At 43.0% G+C, this 16,317-nt stretch overlaps 1 protein-coding gene across 8 annotated transcripts in view; it reads right to left on the bottom strand.

The window, feature by feature from the left end:
- The window catches only part of LMO7 (LIM domain 7), a 189,044-nt gene that overhangs the window by 101,663 nt on the left and 71,064 nt on the right, over positions 1–16,317 (bottom strand). The gene's annotated exons all lie outside the window — the stretch shown is intronic.

Genomic DNA, 16,317 nt, shown 5'->3' with positions numbered 1-16,317 from the left:
ACCGCTATACTGGATCTGGGGAATGATCCATCCAGACTGTCTCTTCTTAGTGATCATTTTTATATTCACAAATATACCTGAGAATAAGATGCTTCATTCAAGTGTTCTAATCTAAACATGGGCAACTTCTGGGGCCCAAGTACCAAAAAATAAGATGCACATTTGTGTGTTGGTGCGAAAACCAAGTAAAGGGGATGGGGAAGAGATGAGTTGTACATGGCCAGATAAACTGCTGATGTTGCATGATGGGAAAATAAGACTGCTTTAGAAATAGTATTCAACTTTTATTGGGCGAAAACTTCCTTTGGATTAAAAAACATGGCTTAACTGTAGAGCAAAACTGACCTTGCCTTGTCTAGGGGAGGAGACAGCAGAGGGTGGTGGTGGAGAAACTTCAAGATTTCCTAAATATGTTTGGCCTTGATTCTTTTTAACCTGGCTTCAAGGCCTGATTAATGCACAAAGACTCCATCCCTTATATTGCTATCAGATCTTTCATCAGCCTTCAAAACAGCAGGCTCCTCAATATGAGTTAAGCATTTATTGCAGAAGATTGCATTAAAAGGAAGTATACTGGAGGAATTAAATCCTTTTTTTTGCTGATCATATTCCTTAGGGTGTTTGATGTACATTAAAATGTGAACCACCAAGATGGAATCTTTCCTACATGCGCCCCAGGGTTCTGTGTTCTGTATTGCTTTTCAATATCTATGTGAAACCCTTGAGGGAGACTGTCTACAGCTTTGGAGTATGGAGTCATCAATATGTTGATGCTTTTTGTTTATGTCAGCCTCTGTTCCCAGCCAATGGCTGTCTGCCACAGTCATGTGACTGAAGGAGAGCAAATTAAATTTTAATCTAGACAAAACAGAAGTGATGCTGGCTGATAAAGCCATGGTCTTGGAAGGTATTATTACCTCTCCAATTCTAGTGGATTATAATTAGATATTGATTTTATTTAGTTACAAAGTTTATATCCTGCCTTTCTTCCCAGTAGGGCCACCAAGGCAGCTAACAGAATAAAAACTTACATAATTTTTAAAATTCTTTAAAACCAAACAAAAATACATGATTCAAATAATTAAAACCCTGTTTACATGCACATACAATAGATAAAAAATACACATACATAAAAATATCAAAACATAGGGCAGGAAGGAGAGATCACAGAGGGAATGCCAGAGGAACAACAACAAAAAAGACTTCACTTTCTGATGGAAGATGAGCACAGAAGGGAACAGGCGAGTCTCTGTGAGGGAAGAGTTTCAGAGTTTTGGTGCCACAACCAAGAAGGCCCTCCCTCAGAAGGCGGAGGCACCCAAAGCAGGGCCTTCAAAAATGACCATAGCTGCATGTCGGGTAGCTTCAGAAGGGAATAGGTGGTTTTCGGGTATGCTTGTCCCAAGCTGCATAAGGGTTTAAGGATCAACACTAAATACCTTGAATTATGCCTGGAAAAAGATTGGGAATCGGTATAGAGTAATACGTTCCCCCTATGACCCACTGCAGTCAACACTCTGGTTGACTCCATTAACAATCTAGAAGAATTGCTAGGCCCTGGTTTTCTGATGCAGAGACAAGTTAATTTATATTTATTAAAATAATTATACCCAATAATAGAAGCATTGCTAGGCCCTGGTTTTCTGATGCAGAAACCAGTTAATGTATATTTATTAAAATAAATTATACCATGGCTTTCCTCTCGGCTCAAGGAATCACCCAAAACCACATTTTACTCTCTGCAATTGGTGGGGAAGTTGTCCTCTTTTCTAGATTCAGCCAATATAGTCACTTTGATCCATGGCACAGCAACTACTGCAATGAGCTCTACATGGAGTAAGCCTTGTAAATAATAAAAAAAAATCTTCATCATGTGTGTCCCTCATTTACTATCTGAAGCAAACTGCAGTACATATTACTGATTGCCCTTTGTTTACTAGTCCAATTCAAGGGGCTTGTTTTGTTATGACCTATCAAATGTCTTCCTGGGCTGCAACTTCACTGATTAATAGAGTGCAGTCAGATCTGAACAGCTCACCAAGGCCATTCCACCACACAGGAGCCACTGCTGAGAGCATTCCAGTTAGGGCTGCCAGCCTCCAGGTGGGGGCTGGAGATCTCCCAGAATTGCAATTGATCTTATGCTGACAGAGATCAGTTCCCCTGGAGAAAATGGCTACTTTAAGGGGTGGACTCTATGGCATTATATCCAGCTGAGTTCCCTCCCCTCCCCAAATTCCACCCGCTCCAGGTCCCAAATCTCCAGGAATTTCCCAACCTGGAGCTGGCAACCCTGGTTCCAGTGCAGGCAGAAGCTGATCAGGAAAGCTGATATTAGCATTGCGATATTAGCAATGCAAAACTGAATTACTTTGTTGGCCTTCAAGTATATTAAGATTCTCCGGCTAACTAATTTGTCTAACTCATCAGCTTTAATTAGTTTGTTTTATTCTAAGATATTTTTACAAAAGTAATTGTAACCTGCCTAGAGTCCTTTTGGGGAGAAATGTGGGCTAAACATGCCTTAAATAAACTGAAACAATCAGTGGTTTTGTTTTTCATGCACACAGTTCCTTCCAGTCATGACCTAGGGCAACTGGCAGGAGGGCTGGTACAGCAGTGGGGGGGGGGGCATGATGGTAGCTGTATCCCTACATCACTTCTGGGGAATATGTTGAAATGATGTAAGGTAGCTCTAGGAATTGCAGGAATCTCTATAAAAACCATAGAGTTTCCAATGATTCCTAGAGCTGCCCTGCATCATTTCCAGGTTTTCCTCAGAAGTGACATAGGGACTCAGCTGGCACCACAGCTTAGAGTGGCAGCAGGCAAAGGGAGCTGAGGGACATGGAGTCCCCTGCACTGACCGGGGGATTAGCAAGCCTACCATGACCACAGCATGGCCAACCAAGATTACACCACTGTTTCTGAAGGGGAACAAGAACGCTTGCTGTGCCGCTAATTCTAGTCTTCCTTGATCTTCCCAGTGAGCAGGCATCACAGGTAAAATTTTCTGCCTTTTTTTTGGTTTTGTTTAACACCCATAAATATATCATCTCCACAAACATGTACTTTTGTTGTGTGTGCGTTTTTAAAAACACAGACATTAGTTTAAACTTCATCTGACCTTGTAGATGGAATTCCAACAATCTATACCTACAGTCTTGTAATAAAGCTGCTCAGCGACTGAAGCCATCAACAAAAGAATGTTTACAATTTAAATTCTGTAAAGGAAGGTTACAAATTCCACTGTGGTAAACTTATCACAAAAAAGACTCTTGTGGAACCTTAAAGATTAACGGGTTTATTGAGGCATAAGCTTCCATGGGGTAGAGCCCCACGCTGTCAGATACATGAAAGGGATACAGAGGTGTGAACATGTTATCTTGTATACTTTGGTGTTTCACCTTATTCCCCTTTACCCTCTTGATGCCTGAGAATTCACTGATCTGAGGATTTGGGGTCTAACACTTGAAAACTTTTCCTTTAAGAAATCTGTTACTCTGTTAAATTGCCATATATCTCCTTGTCATTTTCAGTAAGAGCAATAACAGCCAAAAAAAGGGCAGTTTCAGTTCCTGTCCTCTACTCCAGACCTTTAGGGCTACATCCCACAGATGGGCCAAAACAGCAGTTCTTATCTGAAGTGTCTGAAGAAGAGCTGTGGCTCATGAAAGCTCATATCCTACCACAAATTTTGTTAGTCTTATAGGTGCTACTGGACTCTTGCTCTTTTCTACTGCAGCAGTTCTTATGAGTTTGAATAAGCAAGCTGGGCCCTCCCCAAAGATATTCAATTCTAAATACCTTTTGTATACATCCTCGGCCATTCCCTTTCTTTTCCTACAAAAAGAATTCTAATATTTTATTCCTCCTTTAAAACAACCCTTGTGTTTCGGCCCACTTCTCTGCCTTTTTGAATTGTCCTATTTTTGTAATGCCAGCTTGGAGCAGCAATTGAAGTGCTGGACTTCCATGGGAGAGTGGGGGATTTGGACCTCGGAGACCCTCCTCTGGATCTATTCATTTTCTATCAACCCTAAACCTGAAATGGACACTGATATTCACATATACTGAAAAGCGCATGTCCCATTATAGCTATTTTACAAAATGAGAAGAGAATATGTTGGACTGGTAGATAGGCAACTAAGCCAGTGTTCCCCACTTTACCACAAGACTATGGTGGGCAGTGATGCCACTAGTTTCATACAAGAAAACAAAAGCGCCATCCCAGCAGCCAATGCATTTTCTTCATTCTCAGTAACATTAACATATAGCCCCATATGACTGTGATGTCATGTAACAAAAGGCCACTTTCTACAACAATATGCTCAGTGGTGGGAGGAAGGAAAAAACAGTGCAGCACTAGTCCTAGCATGGTTCTCCATTTTAAACAGCTGCAAAAGGACTTTCTTGGTCCTTCAAGGCATAAAGAACTCTGTATAGAGCACAAATAATAGCAGGGTGTAAGGATCCTCCCACTTTTACCATCTCATGGTCTATTTTCCAATGACAGATGTTACACTCTTCCTGGCTATGAAAAAATATCATGAGTGGTCCCCTTAAGACTTCTGCCAGGTCATCTACTCCATCCTCTTCTCTCCTCACTGTGAGGAAGTAGTAAACATGCAAACCACAGGACCATTTAATTCAGATGTTCATGCCTCCCCATGATAAGAAGAGCAAGCCTGGGACCGACACTGGACTAGGGGTGTGCGCTTCGGGTATCCGATTCGGAAAGCTGTGGTATTTCCGAATTGGGGGCAAATTAGGAAATCCCAAATCAAAGCTTCTGGGGCCCCGAATGGTATTTCCGAATTGGAGGAAAATTGGGAAATCCCAAATCAAAGCTTCGGGGCCCCGAATTCCCCTCGGCTGCCCGCTGAAGTTTAAAGGGCCCTGCTGCTTGCAAGTGGCAGGAAAGGGCCCTTTAGACTATCCCATTCCCTACCCTTACCCTCCTCACCTTCCACTTACCTGGCACCGTGCTGGAGGAGGCAGCCCTCCCGCAACCCTGCTGGCCTTTGGTGGCTACGGCCGCGGCGGAGAAGGCCCTCTCTGCCAGCCAGCTGGCTGTGCTGGCTGCATGACGGCAGATACAGCGGGGAAGGCTTTCCACTCACATAGCCGCGCCAGCAGACCATGGCGGCAGCAGCAGGGAATGCCTTCTCCACCGGCCAGCACAGCAGCAGCTCCAGTCTTCCGCCTGGCCAGGTAAGTGGGGGTGGCGGTGGGTGTTTAAGGGTGGGAGTGGGCCTCCCCCCTCCCCTGTCACTTCAGTATGCTCCAAATCTTTACGGAGCATACCGAAGCAACTTAGAAATCTGAATCCGAAGCGCATTTCAGGTTTTTTCGGAGTTTCCCCCCACTTTTTTGGGTAAAGCCGAAGCAGGAAACCCGAATATTTTGGGGGTGCACACCCCTACACTGGACTGGACTTCTCCCTGGAAAAGAAACGGGGACAGAAGCCCAAACAGATTCATATTGTTACAAGGGAGGAAAAAATTAAAATGAATTTTTGATTCCTTTAGACTCTTTAAATGGAAAATGCTCTCTTCTCTGCTGTTCAAGCCACCTTGTCCCTTTCCATTAAATAATGGGTTTTCTCAAGAACAGCTTGGCTTATGCAGCACTGAAAGTCCATTCAAAGCACAGATTTCCTTTCTGCCAAAATAATACCTCAAAGCAAGAGGGTGAATTAGTAGGGGTGGAGGGGGAGAATGTCTAACGGCGAGTGATTCTAAAAGCATGATTTTGAAGAGCTGTGCCAGGGTGCTGAGCATGCAAGATTAGCAATTATCAGGTCCCTTAATCATTGCAGCCAGGTGAAAGACTTACCTGGCCAGAGAAGACTTAGTTTCCTTTCATGATAAGAACTGTTTAAGTAAATGTCACCTTCTGCACTGAAAAACCACCAAGTCTGGTCTGGCCTCAAAGCAACCACAATACCAACCTGGCATCTATCCATGTGCATTCAAAAGTACGTTAAACAGATATATCTATACAAGTTCAGGATAGACTACAGGGAGTGTGCATTTGGGAGAGGGGACACAATCACGCTCAAAGTTTGTAATTATGAATGATGCAGGAATTTCTTGCCTCTCACTTTACTGTAGTACTAGAACTCTGGGCCACCCACTGAATTACTTCACAACATATATAACACGGACATCAGACCCCAATGTGTGGTGATGTCCATTAACTTGTATAAATTCATGGAAAACTTAATAGAACCTCTGCATTCAGAAAGACTGTAAAACAGTGCGTAATAATACTTTAAGTTCTATATCTTCAGAGTTTTCAATCTGCTTCATGTATATTATAATCCTGACCATAATCTTTTACAGCTGATCAATATTATCTCTATATTACAAGGGTATGGAAGCAAAAGAGTGGCTTGCTCAAGGTCACTTAATGAAGGTCCTATCAAAGGTTATACACAGACTGGCGTCTATATGCCTGACAGTTTAGTCTCTTAGTCGCAAAATACTATACCAGCTTGCATCAATTACCTATAAACAGATGCTAGAGATTAAAGGGGGAGGGGAAGGCCCCTTCCTCTGTTTTGAGATTCCAAGAAAGCCCTCTTACTGCCCATCATCGAAGACAGAATGGATTTGTCCAGAGCTAAGGCCCAATCAAGCAAAATTATTATGTATTTAATGTGATTTTAAAAGGCCAGTTGCCTTCAATGTTTAACAATATATTTAACATCTTCTCCCATCTTGTTTTATTTGAAGAAAGGAAGTCACATGCAAGTCCAAAAGGCAACTTTTACTGAAGTTGTGTCTGTGGGAACTGCTAGACTCGTTTCTTGAAAACCAACCCTGCAGCTTCACAGTCAGTAACAAAAGCACACGAGTGTACCCAGGCATAGAAAATTATGTTCTTGGGGTGGATGAGTTGCTATTGACAAGTTCCTGTATTTTGGAGAATCATAGTTATTTATACCGTATTTTTAACATTGAGATGTTTGTCTGAGCAATGCTATTCTCTATTTTATGGACAGTGATCCAAGAATGACTTGTTTAAGTTTGTGACCAACATGGTCACAAACATGGAAATCCCAACATGGGATTTTGACCTCTAGATGTTATTTAGTTCTCCATCAATGACACTGAATGCAGTGTACATAAACCATGCAAAAACACAGTAAGGAGATGAGGAGGAAGAGAATTACAGCGGGTTCGTGATCTAAAAACCACATTCAAATCTCACATTTGGCCTTTGGGGGAAAAGGAAAGGCATCTTTATCATGGGAATGTCAAGGCTAACTCCATGGAATGTATTAAAATACTTTTTGATTTTTTAAAAAAGTCTTCTTTAGCAAGACATTCCACTGTTTTTAGACATTTTCTAACATACCTTTTAAGGATTACAAATTCAGTTCAATATTCTTTAATAACTTAAGTATCTACGCCACTTTTGGGTTACTTCATCACCCCTTTTAACTAGAGCATAACACAAGCAGATCTATATTTAAAAAAATATTTCCAGGCCACAAACTAGAGATTTTCAAAGTCATAAATAAAGCCCTTTTATACATAAGGAATCCATTATGCTGATCATAAAAACTCATGATACTGCCGTTAATTCAGGAGCTTGGCGCTGCATGTCAGAACCAACTTAGTGCTGCACTCCATTTATTGGGAGGGGGAAAGTATAGCCTATAAAAAGGCCTTTGGTTTTCATATCAAGAAGACAATAGGCTTTTGTGTCTCATTATGCATCACAGATGTATTAAGATTACTTATTGTCTTTACAGTATATGGAAAGAAAGAGGGATTGCTCACAAGATTGTGGAGGTCAAAATTCCCAGACACTAATCTCTGCTTACTGTGCCTTTCCATCTGTATGAGGCTAGAGGAGTAAGGCCCAAGTTGATTTTACTATCATCAAGCTGCGACATTGACCAATGCAGTGAATCAAAATTTCTGATGAGACATTTCTAATTGGGTCATCACATAGCATTGAGGTTAGCAGTGTGCCAAATCTGTGTGTGAAACTTTCTAGCACAAGAACTGTGCCTTTGATAGGTGCACACAGGGCTCACTGGAACGCCGCTCTGGCAGTTCCCCCAACAGGTCACGTGTCAAGTGGCCCTGCCCACCTGACCTTTGGCCATTTGAGGCCGTTTCGGCCTCGATTGGGGCCGAAACGGCACGGATCGGGAAAATGGCCACTTCCGGTCATTTTGGGCCCATTTCCGCTGGGATTGGGGACAGAATGGCCAAGATTGGTCGGTGCCGAGTGGAGGAACCCTCCCCTGCCTGGCCCTGTTTTGGCCATTTGAGGCCCATTTCGGCCGCAATCAGGGCCAAAACTGCCAGGATTGGGTCAGTGCCTGGTGGGGGACCCCTCCCCTTCCCTGCCCCGACCTGATCTGGTCCGATTTAGACCCAATCCAGGCCAAAACATGCCCAAAATGGCCATTTTGAGCCATTTTGGACCCTTTTCAGCATGGATTGGGGCCAAAATGGCCCTGATCGGGCCACTGACAGGTGGCAGAACACTCCTCCATCTGGCAGCAGCTGAATCCTGGCCATTTCGGGCCCTATCAAAAGAATTATGCTAATGACACACTTCCAGTGATGTCAAGGGGTGTGGCATATGCTAATGAGTTATGCTAATGATTTCCTGCAGCTCTTTTTCTACAAAATGACCCCTGGGTGCATAGAATACTGCCAATCCTCCATGTTTTCTACTTCTTTGGTGTTTTCTTCACAGGCCCCATCAAATGCCAGCTGCCATTTTTTTGGGTGACAAAGCTTTTTTCCCCCTTTCATGATGGCATCAAGGGGGCATCCATTAAAACAAATGCAGCTACAATGTTTTTGAAGCCTCTTATCCACCTTTACTTACACCAGAAAAAGCAGTTTTTCCCTCCCAGAAAAATGGGAATTATAGACAGGAAGCTATCCTCTTTAGGCAACAGATTATAAAGGGGAAGGAGTCTATTTTCCTCTCTCGTCTATACCTGTACACAGGGGTCATTTCGTAGAAAAAAAGCTGGAGGAACTCATTAGCACAGCTTATTAGCATAACTCATTAGCATATGCCACGTCTCTTGACATCACCAGAAGTGTGTCATTAGCATAACTGATTTGCATATGCCACACCCCCTGACATCACCTATCCTGGCTGTTTTGGACCCAATCCTGGCCATTCAGGGCTGAAATTGGGCTCAATATGGCAAAAGGGGGCTGATAATGGCCGAAAAGGGGCCCAAAATGGTCAGGATTGGGCCGCTGCTGAGTGGGAGAGTGATCCATCACCCGTCACAGGCCCCATCTGGGCCATTTCGGCCCCAATCCAGGCTGAAACGGGTCTAAAATGGCCAAGAGTCACGTATGACTTCTTTAGGGAACTACCGGAACTGCATTGCTGCGCGTTCCCCCTCAAAATAAGCCCTGCCTGTACATGTTACTTAGAAGTTAGAAATGGGGGGCGGACTTTTAGAGTTTGTATTTGTGCCATGGAGTGTGAACAGAAGAGAATGCCAATACTCAGCAGTGATGGCACAGATATTTACTCAAGAGACCACAGTTGAAGAAGAAATACAGTCTCAAAAATGCTTGACTTCAGACGGCCATGGCAGTGCCCTGTAAGTGTTAAGATCATGGCAGATTGCAAACATGCCTTATCCACCCTCCCTCAGGGCTGACCACACAAGGCCTGTGCTTGATTCAGGAGGCACACGTTCTTCAAAGACCACAAAACCATGAAGAGCGAGATGTACCAAAATTCTCTTCTTACTAAAAAAGAAAAACACATTTGTTCTGGCTTAACTAGTTTGTGTAACCTGGCTTGTCAGAGTGCCAGCTGTTGCTGCCGGTATAAAGACAGACAAATATAATGTGGTATAATCCCCTAACTGCTACACGGTAAGGGAAAGTATGTTTATTTTTATATGGCACCTGTCACCTTTGATCACCTTAGCGGCACTGCTGTACTTAATTGTCTACAAACAAGTCCATAAATGGTGTGTTTATGGTTTCACCCTTAATATTATCCCCAACTCTTCAGGACACACCCACACTTATCAAGCAAGTGCAAGAATGGAACAACTGAGAAAAGTTTGTGCATGCCTCTACCTTAAACGCACAGGAAAAGGAAACATTCCTATTTGAAGGCTCAGGGTAGCGTTGCCAATATTATAGTGATAGTTCCCCTGGAGGAAACAGCTGCTTTGGAGGGTCAACTCTACAGCATTATACCCGACTGAGGTCCCGCTGCTCCCCAACCTCTCCCCTCCCCCAGGTTCCACCCTCAAATCTCCAGGGATTTCCCAATCCAGAGCTGGCAGCCCTGTTGGTGGGTTGATGTAAATATGCATTTGTCCACACACAAACTCGAGACATACATTCTCCAGTATATATATAGAACTGAGCTTATGTGCAGGGGCACAATGCTTACACTCTGCTTACACTGGCTAATTCTCAACATGCCACCTCTATAGCGTGTTTCTGCTGCTACTTGTGTAAACAAGGCCTAGCCTACTACAACCATCACGTTCTACCTTAGGAGCTTGTCTAGGGCCTTTTTCAGCACAAAGTTAATCCTAGACATGTCCGGTTAAAAGGATGAGGAGATGTAAAAGACCTCTGCCTGCATTCCTGGAGAGCTGCTACTAATCTGAGTAGGCAAAATTGACCTTGATAGACCAGCTGTCTGACTCAATATAAATCAGATTCATGTGTTTAAAATTCGATGTACATCTACCTTCGTTCCACTGCATAATAAACAAGGTATCTTCTTCTAGACACATGTAGAATGTTGTTCTTGCTTAAAACCAGAAGAGCACTAGCATTGGTACAGTAGTTTATTACATACTCATTCCACATGTAGCCTCCACTGTTGGGGTAGTCGATTATATTTCTGTACCACATGTGCCTTCTGCTGTTGGAATAGTTGATTATATTCTGTTTACTTCAAAGCACAAGGTGCCATATAGATCACATTTTACGTGATCTATACTCATTCATAGAAATATGGAGCTGAAAGGTACCCCAAGGGTCATCTAGTCCAACCCCCTGCACAATGCAGAAAATTCACTTACTTCCCTACCACTCACCAGTAACCCTTGCTCTATGCCCAGAGGAAGGCAAAAAACCTCCAGGATCCCTAGCCAATCAGGCTTGGAAGAAAATTCCTTCCTGACCCCAAAATGGCAATCAACATTGCCCTGGGCCTATAAGAAAGTGCCACAAGAGCCTGGCACTGGCTCATCCCTTCCTGGCCTCCCTCTCACCATCTAAATTCATACAGAGTCATAAAACCAACGTTGCTGTCAGGCGGCCATCCAGCCTCTGCTTAAAAATCTCCAAAGAAGGAAAGCCTACCACTCCCGAGGAAGCCTGTTCCACTGAGGAACCGCTCTGTCAGGAAGTTCTTCCCAATGTTTAGCTGAAAACTCTTTTGATTTAATTTTAACCTGTTGGTTCTGGTCCAACCCTCTGGAGAAACAGAAAACAACTCCGCTCCATCCTTTATATGACAGCTCTTCAAATACTTGAAGAGGGCTATCATTCCTCTCAGTGACCTCCTCTCCAGACTGAACTTACCCAGCTCCTTCAACTTTTCCTCATACAACCTGGTCTCCAGACCCCTCACCATCTTTGTTGCCTTCCTTTGGATATGTTCCCACTTGTCAACATACTTCTTAAACTGTGGTGTTTGCATGATCTCGACACTATACTTCTGTTGATGCAGCCCAAAAATCACATTTGCCTTTTTAGCTGCTGCATCACACTGCTGACTCTAGTTCAATGTATGATCTACTAAGACCCCAGATCCTTTTCACAGGCACTACTGCCTAGTCAAGTTTTCCTCATCCTATAATTATGTTTTTGATTTTCTCTATCTAAATGCAGAACTTTACATTTACTTTGTTATAATTTACTCTGTTATCGTCTTAACACATACCATTTCCTTATATATTTTATTTTATATTGCAGAACTTCTCCAACCAATAGCACAAATTGTTCAAGGACATTTGCAACAGTAGAATGCCACAGACCAGGTGAAGGTTTACATGCAAAATAAATTCAAACTAGATCGACTCAGCACATTTTTTAAAAAGGTATGTCTTGCCTAGAGTTATGCTCTGCAGTTGTTAAAAGGGATGGTAAAATAACACCAAAGTGGCTTAGATACTTAAGTTATTAAAGAATATTGAACTGAATTTGTAATCCTTAAAAGCTGTATTAGAACATGTCTATAAACAGTGGAATGTCTTGCTTTGGAAGACTTCTTTTTATCAAAAGCATTTTAATGTATTCCACTAAGGGTTTCTCAACACAAGACACCTCAGAACGTGTTTGTCAAGTGTAGGGAGATGCAATGTTAGCTGGCAAGCATGGTTTAAAAAAGACAGAGCTGGCAGAGATCGCTCCTCAGAGGGTTTGTTAATTTCATCTCCCCCCTCCTTCCCTAAGGCTCTGTCAGTTTCACTTCTCCAGTCTAAAACTGTGTGTGATCACAACCAGAGGGCAGTGAGGAATGGAAATGGGCTGGAGCTGCCTTCCAGAGCCAGGCTTGGACCTGGAAAGGTTATAACGGGCTGAAGTTTCCCTTCTGGCATTCACAGCCCCTTCACTCAGCTCCAGTGTATAGCAAAGCCTTTGCCCTGCCCCGGCTCTGTCTTTTTAAACTACCCTTCCCGGCTACCATTGCATTTCCCGACACGTTTTCTTTAGATGTCAAATGTCTCATGTAGAGATACTCTTTGTCAACCTTGAAATTCCTATGATACAGTTATCTGTCCTTTCTCCTCAAAGGCTAAATGTGAGATCTAAATGAGGTTTTTAGGTCATGAACCAGCTGAATTACTCTTCCTCCCCATCTCCTTACTGTGTTTTTACATGGCTTTATGCTCACTTCATTCAGTGTCATTGATGGGGAACTGAATACCTTCTAAGGGTCAAAATCCCATGTTGGTCATGGATTTAAGTTATTCTTGGATCGCTGTCCATAAAATGTGAATTATAACTTAGATCCAGAATAGCATTGCTAACATTTTAATGTTAAAAGTACCATATTAAAAACATCGATTCTCCAATTAATTCCCAGCAGGTGGACCAGAGGGAAGACTTTGCCCTAAAGGTCCATCATCAGGGATTCGCATCACAAGCCAGCCAGCCTGCCACTGATTGGCTGGCCAGCAATTCAGAATCTGGGGCTGTCAAGCACTGCAAACTTGGCAGTTGTCATGTGCTTTACACCTTCACCCTGCAGACCACAAAGGAGGGCCCAAGTATGTCTGGGACGGGGTGTTTACAGATGGAACTTTATACTGCTGAAGTTCCTTGGTACGTGTGCATATACTTATAAATACATTTTCACTCAATAAGTACTTTAAAAATACTACGCATTATCTTCTCTTGCTTCTCTTCTTTTCCACCAATCAAAAAATATTATAGGGAAATTTACTCCTCTCAGAACTCTGCTTTGGTACCTGACAACATGAACGCTACGCAGAAAACTCTGAGATGCTTTATTTCCATTATAAATATATCAATATCAGATGGCTTGCATTTAGAAATGGCAAAAAAAAAATTAGACATCAGGCCTGGGTTCACCACATAAAGCACCCGGGGACATCTTTTTTGGTGTCCACCAAATGTTATTAGAAAGTGGAGGGGGACAGGTAGGGCTTTTGGCCAGCATGGCTTATGACAGGCTACGGGCTACTGAAGATCCGATTGGCTGAGCATATTTAAAAAAAATGTTATCGGAACCAGCTGTCTCCACAAGGATCTTCACTGTGTGGCTGAAGGTAAGCTGCAAGAATATATTTTTAAACAATATTCTCATTTTAAAAGCCATCCTGTTAAGCAGAAATTCTGCCTGAAGTGTTCAACTGTTACTATTAGAATTATGCATAAACTCACTTCCTGACATTTTCTGGTTGACACCAACTCTTGTGGCAGCCATTTTGTGGTTTGCTCTGCCTTCTGCAGCAGCCATTTTGTGGTTACTCTCAACACCCTGTGTCAGAATCCCAGTGGTGCTGGTAGGCCCAAAAAGGTTGGGGATGCCTACACTAGACACTAGACATGGGCACGAACCATGAGAAAACCGAACCGTGAGGTTCATGGCATTTTCAAGAACCAGGAACCATGAACTCCCATGAACTGGGGCAAGTTCACGAACTGGTTCACGAACTGGTCCCATGAACTGGGGCAAGTTCACGAACTGGAACCAGGAACTCCCATGAACTGGGGCAAGTTCACGAACTGGGCCATTTAAACAGCAGGGCTGTTTAAATGGCTGCTCCCTGTAGTGGGAAAATGGCCATTTAAACTGTGGGTGGGGCTTGACTGGCTGGCCAGGAACTCCTGGCCAGGCAGCCAAGCCTCACTATTTAAATGATCAGCTGCTTGTCGAGGATCTGCTCGACAAGCCGCTGATCCCTGGGTTTAAATGCCCCTTTCCCTGCCGCTTTGCAGTGGCAGGGTAAGGGGAATTGCTGTTTAAAACGAACCAAACAAACCAGTAGACCAGTTTGTGGAACTTCGTGGAAATGAGCTTCCACGAACCACTGGTTCGCGAATCACGAACCCAGCTGGTTCGTGGGTTTTTTTGGTTCATATTCTGGTTCGTGCCCATCTCTAGATACTACCCTCTTGGATTATGGTTTATATCTTTTAATGGAGAACAATTCAGGCTTTGGAGACAACTTAGGAACAAGCTGTTTAATGGCCCTCTTGCATTACTGTACATAATGCACCTATGGTCCCCATGCACCAGAACTAGCAGCATGGCCCATTTGCCAGTTAGAGACGATGGCCTGCTCCCTGCCACCAATGCAGAAGGCCAGCAGGGCAGGTGTTGCTAACCCAGAGACACCGGATGACCTCAAGGGTTAAGGCAGTGCACCAGGACTTTAAAGCTGTTGATTCTGACCACATTTGGAACAACTTCTGACATGCTGAATTGCTCTTCGAATTCCCATCCCCCACCTGCCTTCAGACCTCCAGCTTTAACATTATGCTATGTACGCAACATCTAGCCATCACTAACAAGCATCTGTATAGAAGGTTCTCCCAGTTTTAGCTTGGTGCTATTTTTGTGCTCCACAAATGCGAGAGAAAGGCCTAGAGACAGCAAAATGCAAGATATCATAACCTGTACCAGCAGCATTGCAGCCGCCCATCTTTTATATATGTGAATCTGGGAGATGTATGGGATGAACTCACAGATATGTAACTTTCAGTACTGGACATTTTATACAGAGAGATACATACACCTGATGTCCTAAATCCACAAACCCCAATTCCTCTCCATACAGGTACATCACAAAGTAGGGCATTAAGTTGTCCTGAAGGGCGGTATATAAATCAAATGTTGTTGTTGTTGTTGTTATTAAGCACAATAGATGCCAAAACTATATGTAGATTATGTTGTATATACAACTAATGCAATTATAGGCCTAAGAAAAATATCTTTCCTATGTAACTGCTTGGGAATTATTTCTTCTGCATAAAAAGGTACACTCTTCAGCCAGAATACAGGATTGGCCTCTCCGTATGAAGAAAACAGCTTTTGTTTCTTCTTATGGAAATGCTTGCTTCAAAACACATCGGTGTATTATATGCAGGTTAAAAGCCCAACATTCATGGAATGCTCTATGCAAAAATCGTACAGATGGAATTTGCCAGTTGGAACACTGCCCTTTTTGCAGTGCGCAATGGTCTGTTCAAAAACAACCAAGTGCATTAATCTTCCCCAGACATTTTCAAACGAATTAACATCTGCATGCACTTTGTGACAAATGGCCTTTCGAACCATTCCACAGGTTCTATTGTTACCTAAGCTTACTCCCTTAGCAGAAGGAATAGAGAGGTGTGCCTTTTGGTGTTTATGGTTTCTGAGGGAATCCATCTCATAAGCATTATTTACTAATAAGGACATGTTGCCCAAGCAGACAGCCTTTTGCTAGTAATTAAGCTTTAACTGCAACATTTTGAAGTGAGCAAAGGGAGAAAAAAGCCAGGGACATTAGCTCTTCCAGCTGATATCGTCTCCTCATTCCAGATACAGAAAAAGTGCTCTCTAGTCCCTTGTCCTTCCAGGTCAATCAGAGCCGTTCCCTTCCTAAGCAATTCTACCACATAGTTTAAGATAACTGAGAAGCACACCAACTAACCTGTTGAAACCACGGATATTTTACTTAACTGTACCAGAAATGCTTACAAACCTTGACTGGATATCAGCTTTTGAAGGCAGATAAGTAGCTTAACACAGCAATCCTAAAAACACTTTCCTTATAATTAGCCCTACTGAATAACAGGACTTACCTCTGAGTAGACCTGC

The sequence above is a fragment of the Eublepharis macularius genome, chromosome 3 (genome assembly GCF_028583425.1).
Source record: "Eublepharis macularius isolate TG4126 chromosome 3, MPM_Emac_v1.0, whole genome shotgun sequence".
Taxonomy (NCBI): Eukaryota; Metazoa; Chordata; class Lepidosauria; order Squamata; family Eublepharidae; genus Eublepharis; species Eublepharis macularius.
This window is presented reverse-complemented; position numbering and strand designations above follow the sequence as displayed.